This window comes from Drosophila eugracilis, unplaced genomic scaffold, assembly GCF_018153835.1.
Source record: "Drosophila eugracilis isolate 14026-0451.02 unplaced genomic scaffold, ASM1815383v1 contig_575, whole genome shotgun sequence".
NCBI lineage: Eukaryota > Metazoa > Arthropoda > Insecta > Diptera > Drosophilidae > Drosophila > Drosophila eugracilis.
The window spans coordinates 937,942-953,038 of NW_024573454.1; positions in this window are offsets into that span (position 1 = coordinate 937,942).

The following is a 15,097-nucleotide window of genomic DNA, read 5'->3' on the forward strand; positions in this document are numbered from 1 at the left end:
GTATGCGAGCATTCTTCTATTCCAGCGTCTTTCCTCCAGCCATATTCCCAGGCTAAGCGAGCTAATTTAGTGCTTAGCTCGACATAAACTGTGTGCTGTTCCTGTTCGGCTTGTTAATTGCTCAGACTTATGCAGATGAGCTTTGAAACAGAAAGCCAGGCGAGCGGGACAATCAAAATAATTTGGCATGAAGGTCAAATGGCGGTCACACCGCACGCCCAAAAGGAAGTAAGCCGCCTCCAAAATTGGACAACGTAGATCCAACATCCGTTATGGCTCAATTTCATTAACTTTTACTGTTTTTAATTCTTAACTACCACTTGCCCAGCGACTCCTCCCATCTATTGTGATGGCTTTCCTCCTCAATTTTGATTTGCATTTGGCTTATAAAGCTGTTGACCGCCGCTGCATTTGGCACTTGGCATTCCATACACCAAGCACCCACACAGCAAATTAAATAATAAATTTAACGAAGGGAAAAAAGAATGTATGTGACGGCAAATAGCGGAACCAAATTAGGAAGTGGCCACACCACAAAGTCCCCCAACTCCATATTCGGGGGCTAACAAACTGTCATTGGCATATTAATGATGAGGTGATTGATAGGATGGCTTATGGGATGGCTAAGAACCTTTGGTCTTCAGGAATGTTTTATCAACCTAATACTTTTATCTTAAACTATTATTTTTAAAGCAGAATATAGTAGCTGTTTTAAGCAGAGTAACTTTAAATCAACAGGGAATAATATAGAAGTTACTATAAGCAAGGGTTTAAGTTCTTTTTGAGAGACTTTTTCGAGGCTCGCTAACTTTAGATCTTATTTTTAGAACTCTCAGGTTTAATTTTCTTTAATTTTCAGATTTATATTTATAATCTCTTTAAAAACTGAACAAAAAGTGTCAATTTTAAGTTAATTCCCATTCAATATTCTCCCGCCAAATTGATATGCCACTTTTGCACCTCACCACGGGCCTTGGTGATTTTTCATAAATTATTCAAAGCCCAACTGCTTCCGTTCTGGACTGGAGTGTCTGCCTGTCTGTCAGTTTGCCAGTCACTTCTTCGATATCTGTGGATGCCTGGTGCTCCCTGGCAGATTGACAAGGTTCGTTGGGGAGGGGACTTTGAGGTGGCCAGTGGGTCAGCGGGGGGTGCTGCACTTTCTTGTGGTTTTTCAATGTCCGTCCAGGCTGCTCGTATAAATAGCCATTGGCAATAAGAACTTCGAGTTTATTTTACATTTTATTGTATAATTTTCGGATGTGGTTGGCCCGGGAGAGCGAACGAAGACGTAGACCGCTCTGACTGGCATAAATTAACGCGTGCAACTAAATGAAAATAAATAAATTTCGTATTTACATTGGGTTCGCTCTGGGTTCCACTCGGTTGCCCATCAGGTATGCCGAAAAGAAGTTTGTTAGACAATGGGGCGGTTTTTTTAGCTTGCAGTTCGCAGAGCTATGCAAATCGAAGAGCTAAGGGGTTAAGGTTCGGGTGGGCCTCAATTTATGGTTATTAACACAATATTTGTTGTCGCTCCCTGGTTAATTAGTGGGCTAGGCCCTTCTGGGAAACGGAATCAAATGATTCCCATGCAAATCGCCTGGCCAAAAATCAATTAAAGCCGCACGTGACGTCCAACTACCCACATCTGTATCCTTTCCCGCCTGCTTGTCATTCCACTTGGGCGTGTTTTTTTTTTATAGTTGACCAAGCACTTCCTGTCCCAGGGGCTTTTCCCTCGGACGACCGTTAGCTGGCCTTGTGCTTCCTCTGGATAATTAAAATATCTTAAAAAGAAGCAGCGTGGGAGCCACTCTGACTTTGAAATCAATTTCTGGTTTTTAATTCTATTGATTTATAGGTCTGCGGGCTTCAATTGAGATTTTTTTTTAAAGATGAATATAGGATTATCAAACTGTGATCTATATTTACTTTTTGGTGATAGGGTGGTTAAGGGGTTTTGCCAAATTGAAATGTTTACTTAAGCTATGGGTTGTGTACTCGCCCATTAAATTGGTTTTGATTTATGCCAGACAAGTGCCAAACTGATCTTGTTAAAAATTTATGAGTTCCTGCGAAGGGTTGAAACTGTGAGAACTGAGGGTGGCAGGGATTATAAGGGTTTCTTTTCCTCGCTTCAGATATTATTCCAAGTGATATGGTTTTTTTTTGTCACACACACTGACCACAGTCAAAGTTTCCAGCTGAAAGTGGCAACCAGAAGTCTTCAATCAGGTCTACTCACTTTTTTTGGGATACTCGTGTAACTTGTTTATGGAGAAGAGTGACCATACAACAGGTAGCTTCACTTTCTAACAATGATTGGGTTGGCAACCTTCTCTTTTCGGTTTCTTCCTTCTTTGAGGAGTAATGAGCGCTTTTTCAAGTTGATAATTACGATGAAACAGCAGAAATGGGGGCAGAAACAGAAGCCGAGATTCAGTCAAAGGTCCAAGAATACAAAGGGACCAACACAGCTCATTTGGTTAGCCCCAGCAGGCCTGGCCAAGATGATTTGTCTTTTCTTTTTTTTCTTTTTTGGTTTAAAACTTCAAGGGGCGAAGAGGCTTAGGTAAAACATTTGTTTACACATGAAAATACCAGTAGCCGATTTATACAATTAAACAAAAAGATCTGCGAGGGATCCAAAAGAAGGGCGACCAGAATGAGTGATATTCTGGGAGCAGCGTGGGAAATGCCTTATGTAACTGGCTGTAAGGTGTCCCCTAAGATTCCCAGACTCTTATTAAATACCATGAGCTGGTTGTAATTTCTAAGCTGATTTGGGGGAAACCCTTTGCAAATCAATCAAGGGCGTAGAGAATCCCCTAGACAGCTCAATTACAAATGCAAAAAAGCAAGGAAAATTGCAAAGGGAATTTCTGATTATTTTTTTTTAAGTGTGAGATCTTTAGCTAAAGGCAAATAAAATATTGCTGAGTAATAAAAATATATCTAACTTGTCACAAACACTTTCTTTCACCCGTATGCCATAAAAGTTTTGAGGAAATTTAAAATAAATTTCCATAAATCACTTAATAAATGAAAAGCCATGAAAGTAGCAATTAAATGATGTTTCACATTCATAATAAAACGAAATTGCCTGTTAATTAGCAATTATGAGGGCACACTTTATCGCTTGCCAACAGATTAAAATGGGGTAAAAGCCTATAAGCTCCCCGAGCTAGCAGCTTGCTGGAAGCTCAACCCTCCCAAGTATTTGGCGAATCTGATGGAGATGGAAGTGGTAACCATTGGCCAGGGCATAATCCAACCATCATAGATCTCCAGACCAGACCCGTCGCCCGCACTTAGTCGCTCCACACTCTTGCTTTCATGTCGACCAGCCATTATAATTATGGCGACGAGTCCGCCGTTTCTTTCTCCTTCTCTTGGGCATTTTCCAGGGCTCTTTTCATTACATTTAATGCCACAAAGGAATTTGAAAAGCATAACAACAACAAAGGAATACATCGCTGCTGACGTCGCACTGGTCGGCCAAGTAGAACTCATATACGTGCAGTGAGAGAAATTTACATTATAAAATATTTAATATAAGTTAACTTATTCTCTGTCAATTTACCTGAAGTATAGTTAGAAAAAGTAGTTACTGCTAGAGAGTACGATTTTCTTTCAGTGTACAAATAGTTGGGGAGGTGGCTATGGCACTGGATGGATGCGGACGCGCTCGGTTGACTTTCATGGATCAGTTGGGGCGGGCTCGCAGCTCCACAAGCCCGCAACTCCAAAGCGGTAGCATGTTTCGCTGTTCGCTGTTTTTGTTGCTGTTTGTTCTGGGCATACTATATGCTACACTATATAGTACTATATAGTACATTCGTATTTGTTGCTGTTGTTGCAGTCATTACCGGCATGACAAGCACAAAAATGCGTCGTCGTTCGTGCGCAGACGGTGCCGCTGCCTGCAAAAACTGAAAAAAAAAAAAAAAAATAAAGTTGCATTTAACTAGTCGAGGAATAGGCATAGGGCTAGGCTAGGTCCAGTCACTAGTTAGTTACTCCAACTATGCAAGTGCCCCATCGATTGATGGAGTTGGAGTGAACTCGGTTGAACCCCCTTTTGGCTTGGACAACACGTGTCCAAGTCGATCGCCAGACAGGAGCTGATTTCCATATCTCTATCTGGCGGACGCACTTGGCTAGCTTGGATTGGAAGATACGAAGTACTTAGAAGTAATCTTCCACTTCTAAATGCAGCCAGGCGTTTCGCCAGAACAAGATCAAAGGGGCGACTAATTTGATTTGCTTAAAAGAAAAGGTCTTAAAGTTGAAGCTACTGTCTTGGAAGTGTATATGGAAAAGGGGTTAGGCTTAATTGGGCAAAGAAGATTAAATGTTATTTATTTACTAATTTAATTTAGTTATATATTTTTTGTATGCTATCCTTATGTTTAACCAAGCCTTTTTTATGAAACTGTTACTCCTTTCTAGATTTTCTTAAGTTAATCCAAAATCTTCACCTCAGAACATCAAATCTTGAAAGCAATTATAATCCAGCAATAACCTGAAATCTAAGCCCAACTATATTTGGCAATCAACCACAGCATAGGCCGCACCCCGTCCCAGTTGAGAAGCCTTCGACTCCGGCAAGTGGTCAGGTTACCAGTGCCGAAAGTTCCAGCGATTGTTGCCGGGCCAGTGAGCAGCTTTAATCTCGGATCTGTACTCTACCAACCCGAATGGCACACGAGTATAAAGTTTAAGATTTTTGAAATCTGGCTAGCTGTTAACTGTTTATCATAATAACCATGATACCCCAAAAGTATGGCAAAAAAAAAAATGTATGAAAAAATGCAGGAAAAAAGTTGTTGACTTCCGTTGGGGAACTTATACTGCCTGGGATCGGGATTCCAATTTCGATCCTCTGAAGCTGGGGCAACCGCAAAGTGGAAACGGAAGTGTCGCCGTCGTACAGGTAGATGATGCCCTCTATTAATTGTGACCTTTAGGACTCCGTCCGTCTGGCACAGAAACCCAAGTAATGCCACTGCAACGAAACTTCAAATCGAGTCTGCAACCAGTTCCAATGCCACTTTTTGTCGCCTTGTTGCCTTTGAGTTTGTAGATGATGGAGCTGGTGGTAGTGCCTGGTGATCATTTAGCTGCAAAAAGCCAGCTATGAATGGTAAATGGCAGTGCTGGGCACTCTGCACTCTGCAATTACATGGCCAGCTGCCAGTTGTTATGCTCGAAAGGTGGTGAAGGGGATAAGGAGAACGAGGTAGTTGCTCTCATCACGTATTGGGAGGTAGCATACATGGGCATACTTAAGGAGCATTAATGTGGTTTATCACCGGACAGCCACTGAGTTCGATACGGGCATGTTATGACAAGGATGAGATGTGGACAAGGCTCGAGCTGAACTGGTTGGGATACATCTATTACCACCCCGCGCAAAGGGCAACTGACAGTCAGTGATGCTGGATTTATGGGAGATATATAATGAAAATATATATCTATAATGAAATAGTAACTCTCCAAAGTAAAAAGTAATTTTGAAGTTTAAATCACAGATACTTGATATAAGTTCTGAAACCCTTTTGAATCCCCAATCTTCTCACTTCCTCAGAGATCTCCTTCTATGTTTTTTGCAGTGTAGTTGAGATCATTAAGACGCCAGACCAGAAAGAGATGGCTTAACAGAGAAGAGCGGGGAGAGAGATGGAGACAAAATGCACATCCGTAGAAGGACATCTGATCGCTTTTTGTCGTGGCATTACACAACCGCAAAGTATCCGGGGGGATGCAGGGAGAAGGAGGAACAGTTTGGGGAGGGAGTGCAAAGAGGAGCCAAAGATGAAAGTGCAGACAAAACACTGGCTGAGTCCCCAAGACGAAAGTTGTTGTTTCAACTATTTCTTAAGCACTGAGAAAAATTATTGAGAATAATACTTGATATATTTTTTAAACCTTAATGATAAGAAAACTTTTGTAAATGTGTTAAAAACGAACATTGAATGAATGATGGAAACTTATACAAAAATTTATAGATCTTATTATCAAAAAACAACTTGCAAACTTTTTCCTCTATGTACTTGTGGCTTCCTGCAGCTTACGACGTGTGACGACATGTAGAACTAATTGTCGTCCACTCTTGCAAGGTAACCTCAGAGCGAAGGAGGCGGACGCCGAAAGGGGACAGATCCCTAGGAGCAGAAGAGGGGGGCGAGACTGGAACCGACTTGGCAGCAACTCTGGCTGCAATTGGCTGCACCGTTCGCCTTGTGACAGGCATAAATCAGTTTTGTTTCAGTAATCGGCGCAGCAAGAAGTCGAAGTCGAAGTGGAAGTCACCACCTGTCCGCAGCTAAATATCACGGTGATCTTGAGATTTTCGCGTGTTTCGTGTGTTGCGTCATAATTGAAAATGATCGCGGTGTGACACCTTAAAAGGCATCCATCCCCCAGTGGCGGCAGACACTCTGCTTTGTGTTTTTTTTTTTCGGGACGGCGACAACGAGTTAATTAGAGTTCGGGTCGTGTGCTCGGGGACCGAATTGTTTTGGCTGATTTATGTGTGTTGGATCGCTTGGACAGCCATTCCTTTGGCCAAAAAAGGCGCAGCATCAGCAGCAGCGCTAGAAAATAAACCAAAAATTAGCAACATTTAGTTAATGCACATAAATAAGATACGAGAGACGCAGAGATTCGATATTGCGAGACTCCAAATTGGGCAAGTCGTTCGTGTGCCTCCAGATTTTTGAGATCCGTGTGGGCAGAAGAAGTCTAACAATCGAACAAACAAACAAACAGAAAATATATGACAAGTTTAAATAACACTAACAATCGGCTTGGCTGAAGCTTTTGTTGGTTAATGAGCGAAACCATATTTGGCCAGATCGAAGTCGTCTCAAGATGCCCGCCCCACAGGCCACAGTAAAGCCTGCCTCTGGTCACACGACCAAGCTCAACGCTGGCAAATCCAGCAACAGTAATCACACATCATTGAGCAACTCCATCGCCCATCTGAGCGACTCAAGGACCAATCTCACTGTCAACACGCCCACCACTTGCCAGCGTTTAAGGTATCAGACTTTTTTTTACAGCTCTTCGTTTTTGATATAGGAACTAGTTTATGCTCAATAGTGCCCTCTGATTGTCGTCTTAATAAATTATACTAAAGCGTGGGCCTTTGAGGTGCATGGGTTCCACTATCTTTAGAGTTTGGCTAATTGTGTGTTTGTTAATAAATCGAATTTGTCAATATAAATTATAGCAGAACGGATTGCTTAATTTGTGGGTAAAAGTGCTAAGGGGAAGAGGGGAGTTTTCTTATATAATATAAAGATCATCAATAACTTTAAAGGAAATTGAGATCTGGCGTATCCAATCTAAAACCTTAGAATCAGCACTCTCTTTTTATCTTATAAATTTATTTACTTGAAAATTATTTGTCATACTTTATATTCATCATTAATTTGTTTCGGAAGAAGTAATAATTTACATATCATTTGTTAAGCCAAATTAAAAATTCCCAAAATGTTTCAATTTTTAATTGTCTTTCTTTCACAGCGAAATGTTTCGTCGTTCGATTGCCAGCAGCACCCAGTCCAGTTCCAGGGAAAATACCTACGAGGAGGTAAGAGCAATATACATAAGAATACCCAGCAGATGATCCTTAGATAAGCTATTATATAAGAAAACTATTTTAATTGTAAATGTAGATCGGGAAAATTATAAATGAAGTGTTCGGCGTGAAATACCTTGAGAACTTGAACGAGAGAACGAGGGGGAAAATTCAAATCAACCCCACAGATGGAAAACTGATCGTTCGTTACCTGCCCCAAAAAGTCTTTTGTTGAATGCCCATCAAAATTCAACTAATTAATCAAACAAAAATGCCAAGACGTAGAATACTTAATGAAAGGGGAGAGAATTCCTGCGAAGTTGCCGTTACCCGTAGGGAAACCTCTCTCGAATTTCCAGGCGTTCCAAGTTGATTTGCTTTTCATAATAAAATCTTTTAGCAAGGCCATCATCAAAGGAAAATAATTTATAAACATTTCAAAAGAGCGCGTCGACGACTGCCTACTGGGTATCTGTATCTATGTATCTATAAGTGCGCGGTATGTAATCCGAGATACTTTTGGTATGGGGTCTTCTCGCCCAGGACAGGAGCAGTCGATCGTTTTATAAACAGGCCGCACTCAAGTGAGACAGCTGCCGCTCGGATTCGTTCTATCTTTGAGATACCTTTCCTATTGCTAAGAAGCTGAGAGCCAGGACCAACGCATCGAATCCTTAAAGACGTCAGGCATTGACCTGCTTTGGAATGCCAAACAAAAACATCTGTCGCCTGTGCCTCAAAAGGGATCGGCTCGTCGTCTTGCCAGATACTATATACATATATATATTTATGAGTCTGGCCTGGGTGTCCTTTTTCGTGTGTTATTACAGGCGTCGTCCTCGATTTGGCGCGCTCTTAGTTCGTTAGCCCAAGAAAGATCAGGTCGATGCTTGATGGAGCTGCATTCCATACAGGTTTCTCTGCTGCCTGATGCCTCTGCCCGCAGGATTGAAAACATCTGCCTGGGCCGAAAACGGGTCCTTTCCGATAGCCAGTCCAATAATTGAAAGTAATTTTCCTGCACTCCAATGATGGCGGCAAGGTGATAAGCCAGTTTAGTCGCCGGCATCCTGCAAAGATTGTTGACGGTTTCCGGTTAAGGGGAAATCTTTATAGCCAAACGAAGTACTATCTGGACTCAGCAGGATAGGAATCTTATCTTTGATCAAGAGTTTTTGGGGACTTTTCTTTGTCCTGATCTTAAAAGAAGAGTTAATGGTGGTTATTTATAGGTTTTTAGTTCTATATTACACAATCAAAGTGTCTGGCTAGCAAATCTTGTAGCTCAGTAATTCGATACAAAAGACCGCAAACTCTAAGTTCTGTTGCGTGAAAATGTATCTGCCAGATACGTTTGCCATGGATACATTCATATACATATGCATAAAAGCAGACAACGCGTGTAAAACGCATAAAATTGCAAATTACCGCGCTCGAATGCATTTCATATGACGATTTCAAAGCTGCAGCTTTGATTCGATTTCATTTGAAACTGGGGAGACCGCAAAAGCAGGCGGAGATTGGAATTTGAGACGCAGTTGAGATGCAGATACAAATGCAGATGAAGATGGAGGCGATCGCAGCTCAAGTTGAGCGTGTGGCAGGCAGACGACGATCTCTAATGGGCAATGGCATCATAATCATCATCATTGACAGGCGGTCTCATGTTGCATTTAACTATGGCCACTGATATATAGTTGAAAGTTAGTGAACCCCAGCCCAGACCAAGTTGCACTCCGAAACCCCCTGCTTTTGATTAATCTATGGAAAGTGCAAGTGAGTGCACTCTAACCAAACATTTCTTCTATGTATTTGCCTTTTATTGCAGCGGCCTAATCACAAATCAAATATTTTTGTATGCCTCGGAGGGTTTTATGGCCTTTCCTTCGATGCGGTTCATCGTCTTTGGAACTGCATTGGAATGGGAGTTCGTAGACTGATTGGGTGCACTCAAATATTTGACAAGACGAGATCCACTGCATTCGACTTCTGTGTGGGACTCAAAATATCCGGCTGACTTTGCTCGGATTGATAACCTCTAATCAGTTGCTCTGTTTGCCCCCGAACGAGTCTCATAAATTACACTACTTTGCATTCTTATTGAAGTGCTCAAAAAGGGTGATGAACCGACTTGAAATATTGGTCACTGGTATGCTTAAATGCTTGATTTATGGCTGAGAAATGTTATATTTGAAAACCAATATTTTTCAAAATAGAAGTTTAAGTTTTATGATTTTAAGTTTAAGATTAATTCTGATACTCTGCCACATTTTAGTTTCATAACTTTGGACTGTTTAATCAATCTACCAAAATTCGATATGAAATGTAAATATATAAACCCTTTAAAGTTTTCCGACATGATCCCACGGATTTTCCAGCCCTTTCCCTGCCAGTTTTCCCACTTGGCTAGACCAAATAAAAGTCACCTTCAATAACTGTAGAGGTTTCCAATTGAGGAGATATCACAAGACAGACATGCAATGTCTCCATGGACTTGGGTCATGTGCCTTTCATTACTGTCTTCTGTATGTGGGGTGTTCTGAGTTGATCTGCCCCCTCTGACCTCATTGAAATGCAAACAGTTACGATTCACCCAATCCCCCGAAACTCCGCTGATCTGGTCATGTTATTATTAAAAACACCTAAATGGGTCGCCAAAGAACTGGGCATGGGGATGGGTATGGGTCGTCGTCGTGTGTCCGTGTGCTTTGTAGTGCAGCACGTACAATAAATTAGTGACATTATAAAAAAATTAAAACGTGAGCTCCTCTAGCCGAACATTTTTTGACAATAATAAGCAGCTTTGTCCGCTGCCTTCTTGTCTCTCCATATTTCCATTTCTTGAGAGCCGCAAATTCACAACGCAAACAACGTGACATGGGGATTGGGGATCGGTTAGGGCTTCTATGCTTTTCGAGTGGAGGCCTGTGAATTTGTTTTGTTTGCCTTTGCTTTACGCGTTTTTATGTTTTATAGGCCTTCTCATTAGCATGCCGATCACGAGAAGCTTATAATTTTGAACTCTTCTTTTTTTGGAGTGGAATGGAGTGGAGTGGAGTAAAGCGGCTAGGACAAGGCAGAATTGTCAATAAAATTGCTGGCCCGCCTGACAGCACGCACTCGCAGCACTTTCGAGACATTTTACGTTGACTCTGAAATCCGTATCTCAGCTGCAAACAATTAACAAAATAAAAACGCCGCTCGCCTGAGATCCCACGCTTTTTTCTTTATTTTTTGAACGGCGGGAAATGTACGGCATTTAAATAATTTTTTTAATGCCAGCCCACACAGTTACCGCAAGCTGATTATTTGTATAAATTTTATTGTTGAAAATTTATATGCGAAAACTGCAGATGCGAACAGAGATTCATTCACAAAACGCAGTCACTTTTTGTTTATCATAATCATATACAGCGGAAATAAAGAAGACACCAAATTTTAGATACAAAACACACGAAATCTACCTGAATCTCTGAATTCTAAGCCAGCAAAGTGGTGAATGAACTGAGAAAATATCTCGCTATCTCGGCTCAAGCGGGGTTTTTCTCCACACCCAATCTCTAGGCCATTAGCAGCTTTTTAGCAGGAATTAGATTGTGTCTTCGTGGCTGCACTTGACTTTATCTTGGCCCAGCATGTTTTGGGAATGGAAAGTCCTGGTATTTGAACATGTTTCGCACACATTTTGGGCAAATCCTGTGTGGCCTTTGAGCTGCAGGTGGTCCTTTCAAATGAAGGGTGCACAGGGTGCAGTAACTCTAAGGAAAATGGCAAACCCAGCTCATGTAGTTTTATGACCCACAGGTTAAGACTATTAGGACTGATTGATTTATCATCTAAGAATATTATGAAAAGATTAGTTTATCCACAATGGAGAGATTATATTTGGAAATATATTGTCAAGTTAAATTATCAACTGACTTACAATATATCTCAGTAAAAATCTGTCATAAGCTGATTACCTACTAGCTTCTGCTAGATAAAACAACTTTCTACTATGGCTTTCCTCTGTTTTTCTGGCAAAAGAGACAACAAAATTTCACAGCATTTCCTCATTAGTTTTTTGTTAGCCGCACAATGGATGTTGGGCCCAAGTTGATGATAATTAAATCAACGTTGCATGACACAACTTAATCAAAACTGAGCCAAACTGAAAGTGAATTTGGCTGGCAAAAATAAGATAAAGATACGAAGAAGAAGACCATAAATGAGGTCAACGAACACGGTCCATGTTGTCAACCGTACAACTGTAGGCAGAACCCATTAATGTTTCTTTCGAGCTTTGAATAGTTTCCCCAAAATAGAAAAAAAAAAAACAAAACAAAGACTAAGCTTTGTATCTTTTCTGTTTGTTTGCTGCTTTTATCAGCCCATTTACGTGCCAAATCAGCGGGTGAAAGTGTTGCAAAATGAGCGAAACGAGCAAGCGAAATTGCTCTGGGGTGAAAATTGTTTTTCCTCGCTGCACAAGGAAGGAAAATTTGCATTGAAGAAATGCACCCAGAGCAGACGCCTCCAGTTGAATCGGAATTTTCCCACACTTTGCAGGTGGACGTGTCTGAACTTTGATTAAAGAGTCCGCGTTTCCACAGAGTTTTCCACCAATCTCAAGTCGGGTGGTAATAAATGTGTAACACTCTGTAATGGCTGGCGTGGTAGCATGAAAACCGATCTCTGAGTCATGCACGATTAGTCAGAAGAATTTTTTGGGACAAGTGAACGGCCTTTGAGTCATTCAAAATGCAAGAGTTTTCCATTTGCCGCACTGCCAGTGGAAAAACTAAGCGTGTTCGCATTTAATGAGTGTCACTTTTATCGATCGCTGTGGCACCTGTTTCCGTTGCATAATTTCGTTGTCCAGGCCACCAAAAACACACGAGCTCCTTCCACATTCCACATTTGTTCCTTGGGTTACAAAAATATTTACACATTTATGTTAGTAAACGAACCCATGCGCTAGTTCTAATGAAGTTGCGAGGGAGTGTGGCAGGTGTCTGCTGCAAGATCTTACGGGCCATTTGTAACCCAATAGACCCAGTTTACACTTTAATGAGGGATCTGTAGATACAACAAATAACTTGGCTGCTAATGAGTAAGGGGAACTTGAAAATGGCCTGGAAAATTATGCATAATAAATGTTTTAATTGGGTTATAAATTTGTGGCTGCCTGTAATGGTCATTATAAGATAAGATAAAGTTAATATTAAATGTGATCTTTGTATATGAATAGTGAGATGTATATTTTTTATGTATTTCCTTAAATATATTTTAGACATTTTGTAAATTATATTAAATGACCCGATCAGCACTTTCCTCAAACAAAACGCCAATCTTCAAAGAAGCCTTGACTAATAGAACTACAATGGTTTGGCCCATAAATCTCGCTACCATATCACAAGATCTGTTCCCAGAAGTGCATTTCAAGTACATCAGAGAGGGCACACCTCGTAATTTTCGTTAGTTTTTGCACAGCTAACCATCCGCAACTAATGCGGCAGAAGGAGAGATAAACTGCGACTGGATCCTAAGGATCGCCCAGAGACGGACGGAAGGCCCGGCGTGTGCGGTTGGCCAGGCTGTTTATTGTTGGGAAATCATAAAAGATCATAAATAAATAGCAGAGCACAGAAGAAGATTTACATTTGCCAGGGCCTGTCGAGGGTCGGTCACACTTTAATTGCTAGGAGATAAAGCGAGTCTAAGCGGATCTCTTGGGCTGGGAAACGTACACAGAGTGCGGTCCATTCGGGTCCAGTGATTCATGCTGATCATGTTGTCTCTTGTTCTCTCTCGTTTTATCTCAGTATTTTCCTATATGGCCATCTCCCTTCGGGTAATTGATACCCGAGGTGTTGATTTGTAAAACAAAAAACTGTTTGCTTATAAACAAAAGGCCTTGTTATGTGCACGAGCAGCAGTAGTACGAAACAACAACTGAATTTTCGGGAATTTAGATAAGAAGCGAAAATGTTTTCATTCGAAACTGGGACCAGATAGAGATGGGTCACACCCATTGGCGGTCCGGGAACCCAGCGACCCCATCCAAAATGCAAATCAATGAACCATTAGGGAAACTGTTTTAGAATTGAGTTTTCCCTACTGAACCTTTGATGTGGGTCCCCACCATCTCAATGTCTGTCTGACTGATTATGGGTTTTCAGTAAGTAACATACCCGACTGTTTCACTACCAGCCTCGCTCTTGATAAGACAAACTGACTTATCAACGAGCGGCCACAAATATTTGATATGCCTGTTATGATTTCTTGTACAAACGCTGAATGTTTATGCAAGATTAATGGTCAGGCGCACGCCTTCCTTCCTCGTAAAAGAGCCCTCATCCCCTTCCGAAAGTTGAGTTTGTATAAAAATTACCTCACCGCCGACCTTTCTCTGATCTTGAACTATTAATTAGGCAAATTCCAGTTTGATTTGTGGGCTGGCTAAGCAGCGGATGTAACTAAGCTGAGAAAAAATGTTTGGGAGTGGGAATTACGTTTGGTTTATGGGTAAATCTTGAAAATGTTTAAACTATAAATATTTATTAGATAAGAATTGGGCTTATAAAAGGCCAATGAAGATAGTCAGATGCCGATTATTAAAGTTTAAGGTGAACATTCTGTGTGGTAATAAGATAAATTCTTTGAAAAACAAAAAAGTTACATTATGTACCTAAAAAGAGATAAACAAAATGAAATCTTTGTAGAAATTGTAAAAAAATGTTACAAAGGAATATAAATTCTTTAAGATACATAGCACATTTGTCCGGATATCTGCACACAGCAACTGACATATTGTCAAACATAGGGCATGGAGGATCCTTTTGCTACGAGCCTGATCCTCTTTTGTGCGACACCTTTGGGAAACTGTCAATAAGCGAGGGCATTGTTCGACCACAGCCAAATGCAGCTGCCTTTCGCCATCGAACTGCGAATCATTTCCTCGGCCCGAGAACAAAGCCAGGGAACAGGATCCGGCAAGGACATGTGGCAGCCAGAGGACAGCTTATTGGCCAGGCAGAGAAATCACAAATCGAACGAGAGCATCTGCATCTGTCATGGCCGACATGTGCCAGCAAGATGCGAATGATTTTTTGGCGGTAAAATTGCCATTAACAGAAGGATTTTGGTAATGAAATGGGCGAAATAAGGGATGGCAAGACTAATTACTTTGCATGTCAGCTATTTGAAAGCATTAAAAGTCCAAATGATTTAGAAAAAGGTTTCATTTGTTTTTCGTGACTTACCCATTCTCTGAATCTTCTGAAGATCTGCCCAGCTGTAACTGAAGCTAAAGCTGAATGAACTCATTTCCCATTGCTGGCTCATGCTGGCTCAGCTTCTAAGCGGCTTTCTGACTTTCTGGCCATTATCAGAGCGAAGAGAGAGCCAGGTCTTCGCTCTTTCTCCGCCAGCTCAGCTCTCTCCTCTTGGCCAGAAAAAGAGGCAGCAACATCAACGGCAGCAGCTTTTCTTGGTTTTATGGCTCTTTTTTCGGCAACATGCTCA